The sequence below is a fragment of the Suricata suricatta genome, chromosome 6 (genome assembly GCF_006229205.1).
Source record: "Suricata suricatta isolate VVHF042 chromosome 6, meerkat_22Aug2017_6uvM2_HiC, whole genome shotgun sequence".
In the NCBI taxonomy this organism is placed as follows: domain Eukaryota; kingdom Metazoa; phylum Chordata; class Mammalia; order Carnivora; family Herpestidae; genus Suricata; species Suricata suricatta.
The window spans coordinates 9185152-9200736 of record NC_043705.1 but is presented as its reverse complement, the minus strand read 5'-3'; positions in this window follow the sequence as shown (position 1 = coordinate 9200736).

Sequence of the window (15585 nt, the reverse complement as noted above, 5' to 3'; positions counted from 1 at the left end):
TCTGTAATTACTACGTTGTCTTTTGGCTGGAAAGCTGCATTTCTGCCCTAGCATTATCTTTAATATTTTGCAGAGCCCTTTCCTATGTTAATAGCGCATCAGAGTGTATGGATGGGTTTCACTGTGGCATTTTACCGTATCTAACTTCCCTTGCACAGATTTCGATTTAGGGGAACTTTTTATCGGCCTTAGCATGAATATCCCCATTCAGGGATCTTTTAGGTGACAATAAATCATTACATCCATGAAGATTTATATTAGCAAAATCATCACCAGGATGCTAATAAACTCTTTGATACATGTAACTAATAAGAAGATTCACAGATTACAGATCCGGAGAAGAGACAGCAGGCATTTCTGTGGCCTGGCATGTGGGAAGACTGGAAATGGTTTCTCAGGACCTCCCCTGGTCTGGAAATTATGCAATTCTTGAAAAAAAATTTTTAACATTTTTTTCATTTTCGACAGAAAGTCAGAGTGCCAGTGGGGGAGGGGCAGAGAATGAGGGAGACACAGAATCCGAAGCAGGCCCCAGGCTCCGAGCTGTCAGCACAGAGCCCGACACGGGGCTTGAACTCAGAAAGTGCGAGATCATGACCTGAGCCGAAGTTGGACGCATAACCAAATGAGCCACCCAGGTGCCTGAAATTACACAATTCTTGATGGCTTTATTTTTTTAATTTTTGGAGGATTCGTGTTAATTCTAATTTTGTGTATCACATGAGACTGTCAATACTATTTTATATCCCATGGCTCAGATTGGCTTCATGTGTCTTGTGAGGAAATGGGACCCCGTGTGCCTGATGACTTAAAGCTGGAGATCTTCGGTGGAGACTGGGGGGAGGTGGAAGTTGGGGGGCGGTGGGCTTCAGGGTAGTCTGGACCCAGGAGACATCTGGGAGCAGTAAGTGGGTAACTGTGCCTCTCTGCCTAGTGGTCTCCTATGCAGTCATGGAAATGAAAACTCATTACTTGCCTTTCTACACCCACAGGAAAATGCTCCAGGGAGATCCTCAGATTGTGAGTTCCCTGACTAGTTCTACAACACTGGTTTTCTCTCTTTCCTTCCTTCCCTTCCCTTTCTTTCCTTTCCTTTCCTTCCTTCCTTCTTTCTTGCTTCCTTCCTTCCTTCCTATGTTTATTTACCTATTTCTGAGAGAGAGACAGAGAGAGAGGGAGCAGGGGAGGGTCAGAGAGAGAATCCCAATCATGCTCCCACACTGCACGGAGCCCCATGAGGGGCTCGAACTCACGAGTTGTGAGATCATGACCTGAGCCCAGAGAGTCGGACACTTAACTGACTGAGCCACCCAGACACCCTTAGGGCAGTGGTTTTCAAAGTGTGGTCCCTCATCAACCATATCCAAACCCCCTAGAGTCTCATTGCAATGTAGATTCTGATCCAATCAGTAGCCTGGGGACGGGCCTGAGTTTCCGCATTCCTCAGTACGCTCCCAGGGGATGCCGGCTGGTGTCCCGGGTCCACATTTTGAGTGGTAAGGCTGTAGGGTGCTTTTACACTTGCTTCCGTATCCCGTCACCCACTTTTACATGTGCATAAAACCCACCTTTCTTCTACAACCAGAGCAAAGATTAAACACAGCCCAGGCGACAATGTCAGTGATGAATTGTTCCACAGGATAGAATGAGCGGTAAGTTGTAAAAAATCTCCCTTCTGGTGTTGGAGAGAGGATGGGCGCCCTAACTCTGACCTGGGGAGCCTTGGGGAAGCCAGAATCACTTTGAGGACTTGATCGCTCTGCATAGGACTTGGTGCATCAGCTGCTGCCTGTGAGGATGTCTCAGGTTTCCTGCTGCTGTTGTTATTTAATCCGTCTGACCTCACAGAAAGGAGCTTTGTTTGGTAGGGGTGGGGAGCTAATGGAGGCATCAAGGTATACGATATAGACCTTGCCCTCCCGGTATGTAATACAATTTTTAACTGTTTCCAGAACAAGATGTCAGTAGCCCAATGCTGTGCATAAACCACCGCAATTCAAGTTTCTTACATACTTTCTCCTTCTGGAGAGAGAAGCTGAAAATCATCGGGGGCGGGGGGGCTCATGCTTTACTCTGGAAGCTACAGGTCTACGACACGCCAGAATACATTCGGCCTCTTGGGGAAATGACAGGACAACTAAATTTCAGCGTGCAATTCATCTCGGTGTGCCCACGTGCAAAGACCAGCAGGCAATATGCAATCGCTGTGCGTGGGATCACTGAGATTTCTTTCTCTTCTTCAAACATTCCTTTTACTGTGGTTTGAATGATGTTTATACAATAAGACATTCATTTTAAGAGGATGAAGCATCTCTGAACCGTTTCTATTGTGCATTGTATTGGTAAGGACAGAATAAGGTCATTATTCCCGTACAGTCAGGAGAGTGGGAAGTGATTAAACCTTTTGATAAGAAGATAAATGATAGGAAATCTATCTGAAAGCCCGCACTGCCCCAAGTCTGAGTTTCCACGCTGAGATCGCACAAAGACGTCCTTCTGTGCTGGGCGCCCTGGGCAGTGCCGTCCCTTCCAGCTGTGGTCCCATGGTGGCTGTGACGCTCTTTAAAGACCCACACCTGGGGCAGCAGGGTTTCCTGCAAGTGGAGGACCCCAGGTGTGGTCAGGCCCTGGGCTCCATGCTCCTCTGATACCTTTGTTCAGTGTGTGTTTCCCTGATGCTTTATGCTCCCAAAGGTAGAAAATCAGGTCTTGTTGGCACAGGGTGGCACACATGAGTGCTCAGGAATGAATATGTGCTAGATGGGTGGACAGATGGATGGATGGACAGATAGCCGTTTATCAGGCTTTAAAGTGACCGTCCTAGGGGAACCCAGTTAAATCTCTGACTTTGGCTCAGGTCATGATCTCACGTTCATGGGCTCCAGCCCCACATGGAGCTCTGTGCTGTCAGCTTAGAGACTAGAGCCTGCTTCCGGTTCTGTGTCTCCTTCTCTCTCTGCCCCTCCCCTGCTCATACTCTGTCTCTCTCTGTCTCAAAAATAAATAAAACATTAACAGATTTTTTAAATAAATAAATAAATTTAGTGACCATCCTAGAGCACTTGGCTCTACATCAGATATCAACTGATAGACCACTGAAACGGTAAGTGACTTACCACAGTAAGGTATAATCTTCCCCTTGTGGTGAAGCCCCCGTTTCTCAGGAATTCTGCGTGTACCCAGTGACTTATTTAAAAATGCATTGACTGCCTACAGTTTGCGCATCTGACACCGTAACTCACGTTCTGCCACTCAGGGCATGTGGCCCTTGAGCTCCCAACTACATCTCACTGCATCCCGGCGCGTGGCCGAGCAAGGTCTGCCTTCCAGTCCTGAGGTTAGCAGCCACAAATCAGGGGGTCAAGAGGAGATTATAGAAATGCCGATCTGCTTGTATTGGGGCCCACCTGTCTCCCCTTTGTGCACTGCTGTGCTCGGGGTTCAACACTGCATCAGTAGAACTATTGGCTGGTCAACATCGAATTTTTGAGTCGCCTGGGTGACTCATGCAGTCCAGCATCTGACTCTTGATTTCGGCTCAGGTCATGATCCTAGGTTTGAGCTCCAAGTTGGGCTCCATGCTGAGCATGAAGCCTGTTTATGATTCTCTCTCCCTCTCTCTGCCCCTCTCCCCCACTCGTGATCTCTTTCTCTCTCTCTTAAATTAAAAAAAAATCAAAGTGGGGGCACCTGGGTGGCTCAGTTGGTTAAGTGTCCAACCCCTGGTTTCAGCTCAGGTCATGATCTCACAGTGTGAGTTCAAGTCCCGCATCAGGCTCTGCACTGACAGTGTGGAGCCTGCTTGGGACTCCCTCTCTCTCTCCCTCTTTCTCTGCCCCCTCACCCCGCTCATGCTCTCCTCCTCTTTTACAATAAATAAATAAAACTTAAAAATTTTTTTAAAATTTAAATTGTCATTTCTCTGGAAGAAAAATAACTTTTTAAAAAATGTCCAAGGGAATGAAAGAAAACCCCCAAACGTCACATTTGTCACCTTGTTTATGCTCTTGTCCTCTGACAAGCAAACAGCTTTGTCACCTCCACAAACCATATTCTGCTCTCTCCTTTTGGAGTTAAGGCTGACAGGTTGATAGTGCTCCTGAGAAGGTCGGAGAATACACTGGACTCTATTGCCTGCTTGTTCTTACATCTCACTCATGAGAAAGTGACTGCGCTCTGTAATCCTGAATCAGGAATGTATCAAATTAGAGCTTTCTCTAGTGTCAGACTCAATTAGAGCACCAATTGTGATCTCAAACAATACTAATAATATGAGGCCAGTGATTCCACTTGCTGTCTGGTATATGAAATGATTTTGTTTACATGGGCTTATTTTCAGCAGGCCCTCTATTGAGGCGTGCAGGATACATGGAGTTTCTAGACCGCACACTTACCTCTTAATACTGGCTGAGAAATTTAAAAAGAGGGACAGCAGTAAACAAAAGTCTTTGGTTTAGGAATCCAAAAATGTGAGTTTGAATCCTGGCTGTGCCATTGACTTAGTGGCTCTGGGTCCAGAGTGGACACCTGTTGTCACACGTGTCCTTGTCTTCAAGCAAAGCAGCTCTTCTCTGCACCCTCCATGTTTTCCCTGGGGCTGACCCCACGCCCCTGCCCTAGACAGGGCATATGTGCAAGACCAGGACCTTGGGGCTCGTGAGGATTAGCTCAGGACTGGACCTGCAGTGAAAGCCAGGGCAATGAAATTCAAGCTGTGACTTTCAGTAAACTACTTCGAGTCTCTTCATTTTTGCTGGGGTTACTCACTTGAAAGAATACAAGGCTAGAGCTTCTGGTGGTTATTCTCCACTTGTAGGAAAGCAAATGCAATGCCAAGAAATGGAGAAAGATACATTTGATGTGTTAATTGAGCGCCTGGATACAGCCAGACCTGCACAAATAAAGCCTGAGCTTTTCAGATGCATAAGCTAGTAAACGTTTCTCCCTTTGCCTGTTTAATTTCCCTTTCCCCTGCCTTTCTTCCCTCCTTCCCTCTCTTCCTTCCTCCCTCTGTCCCTTCCTCCCTTCCTTCCTTCCTTCCTCCTTCCCTTCCTTCCCTCCCTTCCTACCTCTCTCTTCCTTCCTTCCTTCCATTTCTGGCTTCGACTTTGTCATTTGCACCAAAAGAACACTAACCTCTCTGGGCGTTAGTATATAATTGATAAAGCAAAGTGAAATGATATCCCCTTTATCTAACGATTTATGACTCAAATATGTATCTTAGAGGAAATGAATGGAGCACTTTTAGAAGTGCATGTATTCTGGGGCTCTTGGCTTAGTCTGTTGAAAGTCAGACTTCAGCTCAGGTCATGATCTCACGGTCTGTGGGTGTGAACCCCGCGTCGGGCTCTGTGCTGACAGTTCAGAGCCTGGAGCCTGCTTCGGATTCCGGGTCTCCCTCTCTCTCTACCTCTCCCTTGCTTTCGTTTTCTCTCTCTTTCTCTCTCTCTCTCTCAAAAATAAACAAACATTAAAAAAAAAAAAGAAGCACATTTATTCTTGGACACCATTAAGTATTCAGGGACTGAAAAAGAGGCAATGCATCTCCAAACCCTTCTAAGTTGTGCATCCGGGGAGCAGTGGCTTCTGACTGGACAGACTGCTCTCACCAAGCCAGACCCATTCCAGTTTGCAGGTGCTAACTTAATCCTTGCTGGCATGCCACAGTCCCAAAGACTGCGAAGATGCTAGGTGAGCTGGACTCTGGAAGGAACAACTTTACTCTTTCTCACTGTTGACCCTCAGAATTCGTTTTATGGACCACTTTTTTCCCACCTCTGGGATGGACGCTTGGGCAAATTCAAATTCCATGGCTTTCCCCGTCGTTTATAGACAATGAAAAGTCTCCCAGAAGGGAAGTCTTTCCTTCCTCCCAGCCTGGGTTGGACCAGCAGGGAAGGAAGACAGTGGAGTCATCCTCAGTCTTGTCTGCCTGGTCCTTCCTCCTCCTCCTCTTCCTCACCCTCCTGACTGCTTGTGGCTCCTCCAGGGCTTGGAGATGGTGGAGCGAGGAGAGTGAGGGCAGGAAAGGTAATATTTGCCATGGATTGCGTCCTGTAATCCACCTTGTTGCCTCCTGCTTTGACAGGTTCCCACCGTGGACCTTTTAATGTTTTTGTGTGAGTGGCATTCTCTTCTCAGGAACCTTCAGCGGCAGTGGGCAGGGCCCCACCCCCAACACACAGCAGTAGGCTGGCTCTGTTGGGTCCCCTTTCCCTCCAGGCATCCCCAAGCAGTTGGATCTAAGGTTTTGCAAGCCACCTCCCTTCCTGGGGTCCCACATCAAATCCGGGGCAGATGGTCATTGTAGGCATGCAGCTGGCCCGAGGCATACTCGGCTCTGCCGCCAGGCTGCTTTGGCAAGCCCCGGCCTGTGGGCTTCTTGAGGTGTGAGTCTGACCCAGCCTCTGTCCCTACAAACCTCAGGGGACACAGTTCAGACTCCCCAAGTGATTCTCCGGAAGCCTGTCTCAGCTGGGTTGAAAAGAGGGAAGTCTTGCCTCTCCTTCTCGACCCCAGAGTAGCAGGGAGGGCTCAGTGTGCCCTCGCCTGTCTTTGAAGAAAGTCTGGAAGCTTCCTAACCTCAACCCTTATGGATCCGCCAGGCGAGAGGAGAAATCTTCGCAGTGGCCTGCCCGCACAGATGGTCTGGCACCCCACTTTGGATGGGGACTTCCTTGGCTCCTAGCACTCACTGAAACTTCTTTGCTCCTGGAGCTTCAACCAAGACTGAGTCATACCGAGTCCTGTCTTGCCATCCTCCTCCATGCCTTGGGGACCATGTCAGAAATTTCTGACTCTACTGCTCACCTCAGGTGGGATCTTCTCTGTCGAGGGGTTTCCCATCTCACCTTTGGAATTGTCCCCACAGCATCTCTCTGTCCAGGAGCCAGTACGTCTGAGCCACGCCCAGTGGCCCCAGAGGTGACAGGTGCTTACCTTTCCCGGGAGCCTTCCCTCAGACACCTTGCTGCAGAGCTCCCTCAGGAGAACTCCAGTCACCCCGGGGGCTGACGGCCACTCTTCCAGGTAACTTGCATCCTTATACGGATTCTAGCATAAGCTGTTGGTCTCGACGCCTTTGTGAGCCTCCGACAAGGAGGCTCTGAGAGGTTGGGCGGCTCACCCGAGGTCCCGCAGCAGAACCTTGGCAAGAACTTGGGGGTGTGACTCCCAGTCCATGACTCTGGCCTCTGGACCTCAGGCACCCCTTCCTCAGCTCATTATTCTCCCTGACAATCCTTTCTCCCATTTTGCACATAGCAGCCGAGATGTCTGCAGATTCATATTCAACAGAATGCAAACATTTCCAGAATTCATTTCCATTTCCATTTCCAGCGCTGAGGAGGTGTTAACTCCAGAGCACTTGGCTGATCATTTTTCCTCCAGCAGCAATAATTGTTTTGAAGAACTTGACACACATTTCACCAGGGCTCAGTGCTACCGAGCGGCCTGGGAGCAGTGAGGAACGGAATTCCAAAAGCCACATTTGCATTGTGCTGCGCCCTGAGAGGGAGCCCAACACCCCGGTGCCATTAACAATAATGATAGGTGTGGGCTAAGCTCTTCCTCGTCGCCAGAAATATATTTCATCCTTTGGGGATCTGTTCTGATCCTTGGCCCTTCTGTGCACACGGCCTCCCCCGCATTTGTTCTGTAATTTATAAAAGGTGTGTGTTGCAGCTGGGCGCCTCAGAAAATTTAAAATCATTTAAAAGCGTTCAACACCATCTTTAAATTAAAGCTCCCCAAATCCCTTGGCTGACGAGTATAATTAAACTCAGACCCCCACAGGTGGTCTTTTAAGACATCCGCGGGATCAAGAGGCCTGGCTGGGTCTCAAGCAGGAGTAATCCCACAGATCGGAGGGAGAGAATGTTCAGCCTGAAGGCCGCACAGGCGAGCTGAAGGCAGATCACTGGGTTGATCGTTAAAGCTTGGGAGAACGCCATTATGGCAGGATGTCCTACGAGCTGAACAGAAAGGCACGAGGCTTTCTCCCGGTTCCCAGGGTCAGGCTTGGGCGCACAGAGTGCTTGAGGTTGGAACCTGAAAAATCTGCTAAAACAATGACAACAGTACTTCCCACATAACCTTGGCTTTTTTTTTTTCTAGGTCAGTTGTGTTTTACGCCTGGGGCCCTAGAAACCTTGGGCACCGTGCAAAGCACCAATTTTGGAATTAGTGGGACCCCGGTTCAAAGCTTGGCTCTCTTTCTCCCTGGGGAGTGGCCTGCACAAGTCACATTACCTTTCGGCGTCAGCTTCCTCCTCTGTAAGGAGCAGGGGGATCACATCACAGTGTTCCTTCTGCAAAAGCTGTCTTGACAGTTCAACAGAGCTGGACGCTGGTGGAGGCTGCCAGCGTTGGCCCATCTCCGTGGTGCGAGCTGGGTAAGCCCCCAAGATGCTGGGGCCTTGGCACATTTCCCCAGGTGCCAGATAATCCCAACCTTCACCTTCTTCGCAAATCTGGAAGCAAGGTGCACCCATAGGTCCCAGGTCAATATGTCCTTGTGCCAAGATCACTGGAGTTGGGATTCTAGACAAACAGATCAATTTATTTATTTTTTAAAAGAATTTTATTTTTATTAATGTATTTTTTAATGTTTATTTTGAGAGAGAGAGTGTGTGTGTATACGCACACATGGAAGAGGGGCAGAGAGAGAGGAGAGAGAGAATCCCAAACAGGTTCCAGGCTGTCAACACAGAGCCTAACATGGGGCTCAATCCCACGGACCATAAAATTATGACCTGAGCTGAAGTGGACATGTAAGAACAGGAGTCTGAACCGAACAGACGCCATGACAGGCTTTAAGGTTCCCTCTAAATTAGGTCTAAAGGTCAGTCTCTCCAGAACTGTTAGGCGGTTACACATTGCCCGAGGCAAGAGGGACCACCCTTGTAATACCCTTAACATTCCTAAGGGCAGGCCGATTGCTTAAGGCTAGTTACACCCTAAGTGAGGGTCCTGGGTCCTGGGTCTCCTCTGTGATTGGTTAACACTCTAAATGTTGTAATTGGATAAACCTGCTGTCAATAATATTGTGTAATAATGATTGGATCACTGTACCTGTGTCACAATTTCCTGTAACTCCCCCGTCCCAAACTCATAAAAGCCCTGCCCCGCCTTTGTTCGGGGCTCTCAGCATGGATCCACCACGCCAGTAAAGTCTGTGAGCCCGAGTTTAGGCCCAGCCAGCCTAAACTCATAATAAAGCCCTTTGCTTTTGCCTGCGTGCTTCGGCCTCCCTGGCGGTCTCTGGTTTTGGGGGGCGATATTAAAATCTGGGCATAACAGACACTTAACCGACTGAGCCACCAGGCGTCCTAAGATTTTTATTTTTAAGTAACCTCTACCCCTAGTTTGCGGCTTGACCTCACAACCCCAAGACCAAGAGTCACGTGCTCTACCAACCAAAACAGCCAGGTGCTCTGATCACCTGACTTAGATAACAGAGAAAAAGAAGACCTCAGGGCCTGAATGATCAAGATAATGGCATTAATTGTATTCTTGGTGGGACTGGAGACCCCACTCCAGGGGACCCTAGAGTGTGCAAATTGATATGTTATCATGTTACAGATATTACATAATTAATAGTAACATTTGACCATAATTTATTTTATAATACACTTATAACATTATATAATTATATATAATAATATTATATTTAATTTTAAATACATGAAAATCTCATTATACATTTTAGTACTGATTATATGTTGAAATAGTATTTTGGAAATATTGAATTAACATATTCGTTAAAGTTTATTTTATTGGCTTCTTTTAACGTTTTCTTAGCGCAGCTACTAGAAAACTAAAAAGCACATGTGTTGCGTGTATTACATCCATACTGCCCTTGAGGCATCTTTTGTGTCTTGCAAGTAAGTGGTAGTTGTACAGCAAGATTGGCTCCAACAAGGGGTTTGAGGGGCGCCTGGTGGCTCAATTGGTTAAGAGTCCGGCTTTGGCTTAGGTCATGATCTCACGTTTGGTGGGTTCGAGCCTCGCATCAGGCTCTGTGCTGACAGCTTGCTCAGAGCCTAGAGCCTGCTTCTGATTCTGTATCTCCTTCTCTCTCTGACCCTCCCTCGCTCATGAGGTCTCTCACTCTATTTCTCAATATAAATAAATAAATGTATTAAAAAAACATTAAAAAAAAAAAAAGAAAAACCAAGCAGTTTGATGATCTCAATCCACACATCATTGCTCAGAAGCCTCAGAACCCACACCCCAGGGCAGCCACAGCCCAGAATGCCTGGGTCTGGAAAATGTTCCTGGGTCCTCAGTGGCTCCAAGGCCTTCAGCGGTGGGGTCGGAACTGACCTTCAACCTACACCACAGTTCTACGCCTCCAGTTCTGGGCATTTTCTCTCCTCCTACGGCCAGTGGGGAGCCTCTTCAGATTTCCTGTTAAGTTCATGAGAGAAAGGGGATCAAACTGGCCTTTGCTACTGCAGTTCTTCTCCCTCAGCTCTCCTTGTGGATGCCAATAACACCCAACTGTTGTTTGCGTTCTGGACAGAGCACACAGGAGGTGCAGGTGAGGCCTTCACAGAGCAAGAGAGCCCTTGCTATAGGCTGAGTTTTGTTCCCCTGAAATTTGTATGTTGATATCCTAAACACCAGTACCACAGAATGCAGAGACATGGCTTTTTTTTTTAAATGTTTATTTCTGAGAGAGAGAGAGACAGAGAGACAGAACACAAGCAGGGGAGGGGCCAAGAGAGTGGGAGACATAGAATTCACAGCAGGCTCCAGGGTCTGAGCTGTCAGTACAGAGCCCGATGTGGGGCTCAAACCCATGGATTTTGAGATCATGACCTGAGCCAGAGTTGGATGCTTAACCAATTGAGCTACCCAGGTGCCCCAAGAGACAGGGCTTTTAAAGAGGTAATGAAATTAAAATGAAGTCATGGGCTGGGATCCAATCCAGAATGATCAATGACCGTATAAAAGGCAGAGGTTAGAACAGACACAGGGAAGAACGGGAGATGAACGGGAGAAGACAGCCACTTTCAAGCCAAGGAGAGCAGTCTCAGAAGCCAACCCTGCCCACATTTTGTTGTTCGTTTTGTTTTTTTTAGCATTTATTGATTTACTTTGAGAGACAGAGAGAGAGAGCACAAGTGGAAGAAAAAGAGAGAGAGAGAGAGAGAGAGAGGGAAAGAATCCCAAGCAGGCTTATCAGCATGGAGCCCCATATGGGGCTCGATCCCACCAACGGTGAGATCATGACTTGAGTTGAAACCAAGAGTCAGACGCTTAACCCACTGATCCACCCAGGTGCCCCACCCTGCTGACATTTTGATCTCAGACTGGTAGTTTCCAGAATGGTGAGGACATAAATTTTTGTTGTGCAAGACACCCAGTCTGCTGTACTTTTCTGTGGCAGCAAACAAGGCCCCCAAAGATGAACTTGCCCGGGCCAAGCTTTCAGCCTGCTGAGCCTGCCTGGGCTGCCTTCTTGTGACTGACGAAGGCAACCAATGAAATTTCATGACTGAAAACCAGATCACACAGGTGCTTACTTCTCCCCAAAGCTGTGGCCAGAAACACAGCCCGCGTGGGGAGCTCACCTCCCACACCTGCTCTGGTGCCACTTTCGCCAGCCGCTCCTTTCTGCTCTGGTAGCTCCTGGAGGATGAGGTCCGGTTTCCGCTCCTGCTCTTTACACTGTCCTTCCCTCTTGAGCTGGCAGCAGCAAGAAGACAAGACCTTTTCCTGGCTTCTCAGCAGCTGGGAGGCAGCCATTTTTGTTTTGAAAGTCACACATCCAGGCCCTGCAAGAGCCACTGGCTCTTGGGTAGAACAGGCCCGACAAGAGCAGGGGGCAAGGGCCAAGTGCCAAGAGGAAGCTCAGTCATCATCTGAGGCCTTGAAACTTTTCGTGTGACTCAGCAAGGCTGTGTACACCCAACTTTATCAATTAGGCATCATAAATAAGTCATTTAAATGCACGATGTGCTAATTGAATATTACTCTAATTCATAGCAATGTGGAGTAATTACGAACCCCATCCCATCCTTCTTCAAAATGCATAGGCCAGCAGCACGGACTGCCCTTGAGAGGCCTTGCAGTTGGGGGGAAATGGCCAGAGTACATTAACAAGAAGCAGGAGAGAGATGAAGGGTGCATTTCTGTCTCTGTCTTTGCCCATCGGCCTCTGGTTGCAGAAATCTGGATGCAGTGACCCTCATTCCTCCTCTCTGCTGGGTTCTTGAGTCCAAGGAAGGGACAGCTATTTCACTCCTGGCAGCATGTGAGGGACACCCCTCACCAGCACTGGCCTCTGAAAGGCACGCCTGGGCATGGGAACCAGAAGCAAGAGCCTTGAATTGTCTTGAAATGTGCCAGGAGTCTTGTTATAGGAAAGAAAACGTCTCAACAGAAATAAGAGTTACAGAGTAATTTAGTGTTTAACTGAAGGAGGGCTGAGATGCTTCCATACTAGATTTACTTACAGTCCTTGTCTCCAGGAGGGAGGCCACTGGTGACTTAACAGTTGGCTGCTCTATCTGTTGGTATCAGCGTATATTCATTTTTCTTCCTTTTTAAGTTGGTTCATCTTGAAGGGGGTTAGGCAGAGAAAGAGAAGGAGACATAGAGAATCCCAAGCAGGCTCTGCACTGTCATCACAGAGCCCAACAGGAGGCTGGAATCCACCAACCATGAGATCATGACCTGAGCTGGATCCAAGAGTCAGCCGCTTAACCAATTAATCAACAGAGCTACCCAGGCGCCCCTCATTTTTCTAATAATGATAAAAGAGATGAAGCCTACAAACTTCTCCTTTCTACCCTTGAATCAGATGCCCTGCACCGGAGCTGAAGCTGATGCATCCATCCAAACCGCACAGAGTTCGGATGGTGTCCAAGCCACGTGACCAGCCAATGGTCAAGTTCATCATTAGAGTCTGGATGCCAAACAGGCCTGTGGGCTGGAGAGAGCATCCGTAGGAGGGAAAGTCCAAAATGCATTCCCTGGCAAGGGAGAGGCCCCTGGGCAGAGCAGGCTGGGAAGCGCAGCCTTGGCTGCTGGCCTCAGCTCGGCTTTCTGTGCCCTTGCCTGACCTGTCTCCTTCATGAGGTCTGTTCCTCGCGCCCAGATGGTGTCAAGGAGCCAGTGTCCTTGAGGCCACAGCAAAACGTTTGTTCCTCTCTCTAAGAGGAGTACGGATGCAGCTTTCTGCCTACAAAAATCATAGCCAAGCATCCCGCCATCTCTTTCCCCCCACCCTCTCCTGGCAGCTGCCACATCCACTTCCTCCCATGGGTTTGCGCATTTGAGGGAAGGAAGGAGGAGGGAACAAGGGAATGAACAGTCAGCTTCTGCCAACCGTGAGCCAAGAGCTCTCCATAAACCGATCTCGCTGAATTGTCACAAGAACCAGGGGAGATTGGTGTGCTAATGGACTTCTAAAAATGAGGAAACCAGAGCCAAAGATAGAAGTAAGTCAAGTAACATCACGTAGCCAGGAAACGAGACAGTCAAGGTCTGAATCCAGGTGTTCTGACTTGGACATTCAGGCTGAGGCTTTACTTCCAGGGCATCTCTTGGGGTGACAACTAGTTCTAAGACTCCATGTCTGTGATTTTTTTCCTAAGATTTACTTCTGTGATCTGAGAAGATCTTTTTCCTGGCTTTGCAATGGGTGTAGGTTTAGAGACAGAGATATATACGGTCCACTGAGCATTATCCCGCAAGAGTGACCACAGGGTGCCCACACCTGGGCTGGAGAATTATGGATAGAACAGGTCATGTGGCTTTGCCCTCCTTCTTATGACTAGACAGGGACCTCCCTGAGCATGGAAAGTGTCACCCCTCCCCTGCACTGGCCCTCCAGGTGTCTCCCACTCTGATGTCTGGCATTACTCTCCCCTTAAGCAGAAGTTGAAAAGTGTTGAACTGGAGTCAAAACAAACTAGTGAACAGTTGAGCCTTTGATTTTCTTTTCTTTTTTATTAACCATATTCCCTCTGCTAAACCTTTTATCTTGGTGGCTTTTCTTTTTAAATGTTTACTTATGTATTTTGCAGGGGAGAAGGGCAGAGAGAAGAAGAGAGGGAATCCCAAGCAGGCTGTGCACTGAAAGCAAACAGTCCAACCATGAGGTCATGGATACCAGGAACCATGAAGTCATGACCTAAGCCAAAATCGAGTCAGATGCTTAACTGACTGAGCCACCCAGGCATCCTGACTGTTTCATTCCATAGCTGGAAGCCTGGACTTTCCACTCCCCTTCACCCATTTTGCCTATCGACCCCACACCGACCAGCAACCATCATTATGTTCTCTGTATTTATGGGTCTGTTTCTGCTTTTTTGTTGTTTGTTCCTTTGTGCTTTTATTTATTTACTTAAAAAAATTGTTCATGTTTATTTTTCAGAGAGAGAGTCAGAACGAAAGCAGAGGAGGGACAGAGAGAGAGGGAGACACAGAATCCGAAACAGGCTCCAGGCTCTGAGCTGTCAGCACAGAGCCCAACGCAGGGCTCGAACTCACAAATGGTGAGATCATGACCTAAGCCAAGGTCAGATGCTTAACTGACTAAGACACCCAGGTGCCTCTGTTTTCTGGTTTTAGGTCACACATATGAGTGAAATCATATGGTATTTTTCTTTGTCTGTTTGACTCACATCGCTTAGCATAATACCCTCTAGGCCTGTCCAGGTTACTGCAATGGCACAAGATCATTCTTTTTGATGGCTGAGTACTATTCCATTGTATCTATGCCACATCTTCCTTATCCACTCACCAGTCGATGGACACTTGGGTTGCTTCCATATCTTAGCCATTGCAAACAATGCTGCAATAAGATGAACCTTTTATTCTATGCCTTACCATGTGTTTGTTAGACTCACATAAAACTTACATCACTGCTATGGCACATTTAATAATGTGACTCACTGTCCTCTTGGCATAGTTTAGCAAGTTCTTGTAAGTCCAACCACCCAGACCCTGTTTTCACATAGCCACCTGTGACATTTCTCGGTTCTGCTGAGGGCGGGGGAGAGTCGGAGGCTAGGAAAGCATGACCGAATAAAACTGAAGAAATGTGGTCCAGAGAAGCAGACCCTTCTGAAGATGTGAGGGCAATAGCTCAGGGCAGAGTTTACCAAATTTCCTTCCTTTCTCTACCATCTGTATGGTTTTCGTCATTACTGTGGACTGCTGAGCAATAATGTATTTAATATTTTAATTTTGCTTGGCTAACTTTTTAAGTATTTTGACATCATCTCAGATAATAATATCCGTGAAATGGCTTACAGATAGTATTTTTTTCTGAAACACCATAACAATTTAAAAATAATTTTTAAAAAATTTCTAGTTAGTTAACATACTGTGTAATATTGGTTTCAGGAGTAGAATTTAGTGATTTATCACTTACATACATATCACCCAGTTATATGTGCTGATCTCAGCAGGTGCCTCCTTAATGCCCATTGCCCATCTAGCCCATTCCCCACCCACCTCCCTCTATGAGACATGACCATTTATTTTTTTATGTTTATTCATTTTTTGAGTGGGGGAGGAGCAGAGAAAGAGGGAGACACAGAAACTGAAGCAGGCTCCAGGCTCTGA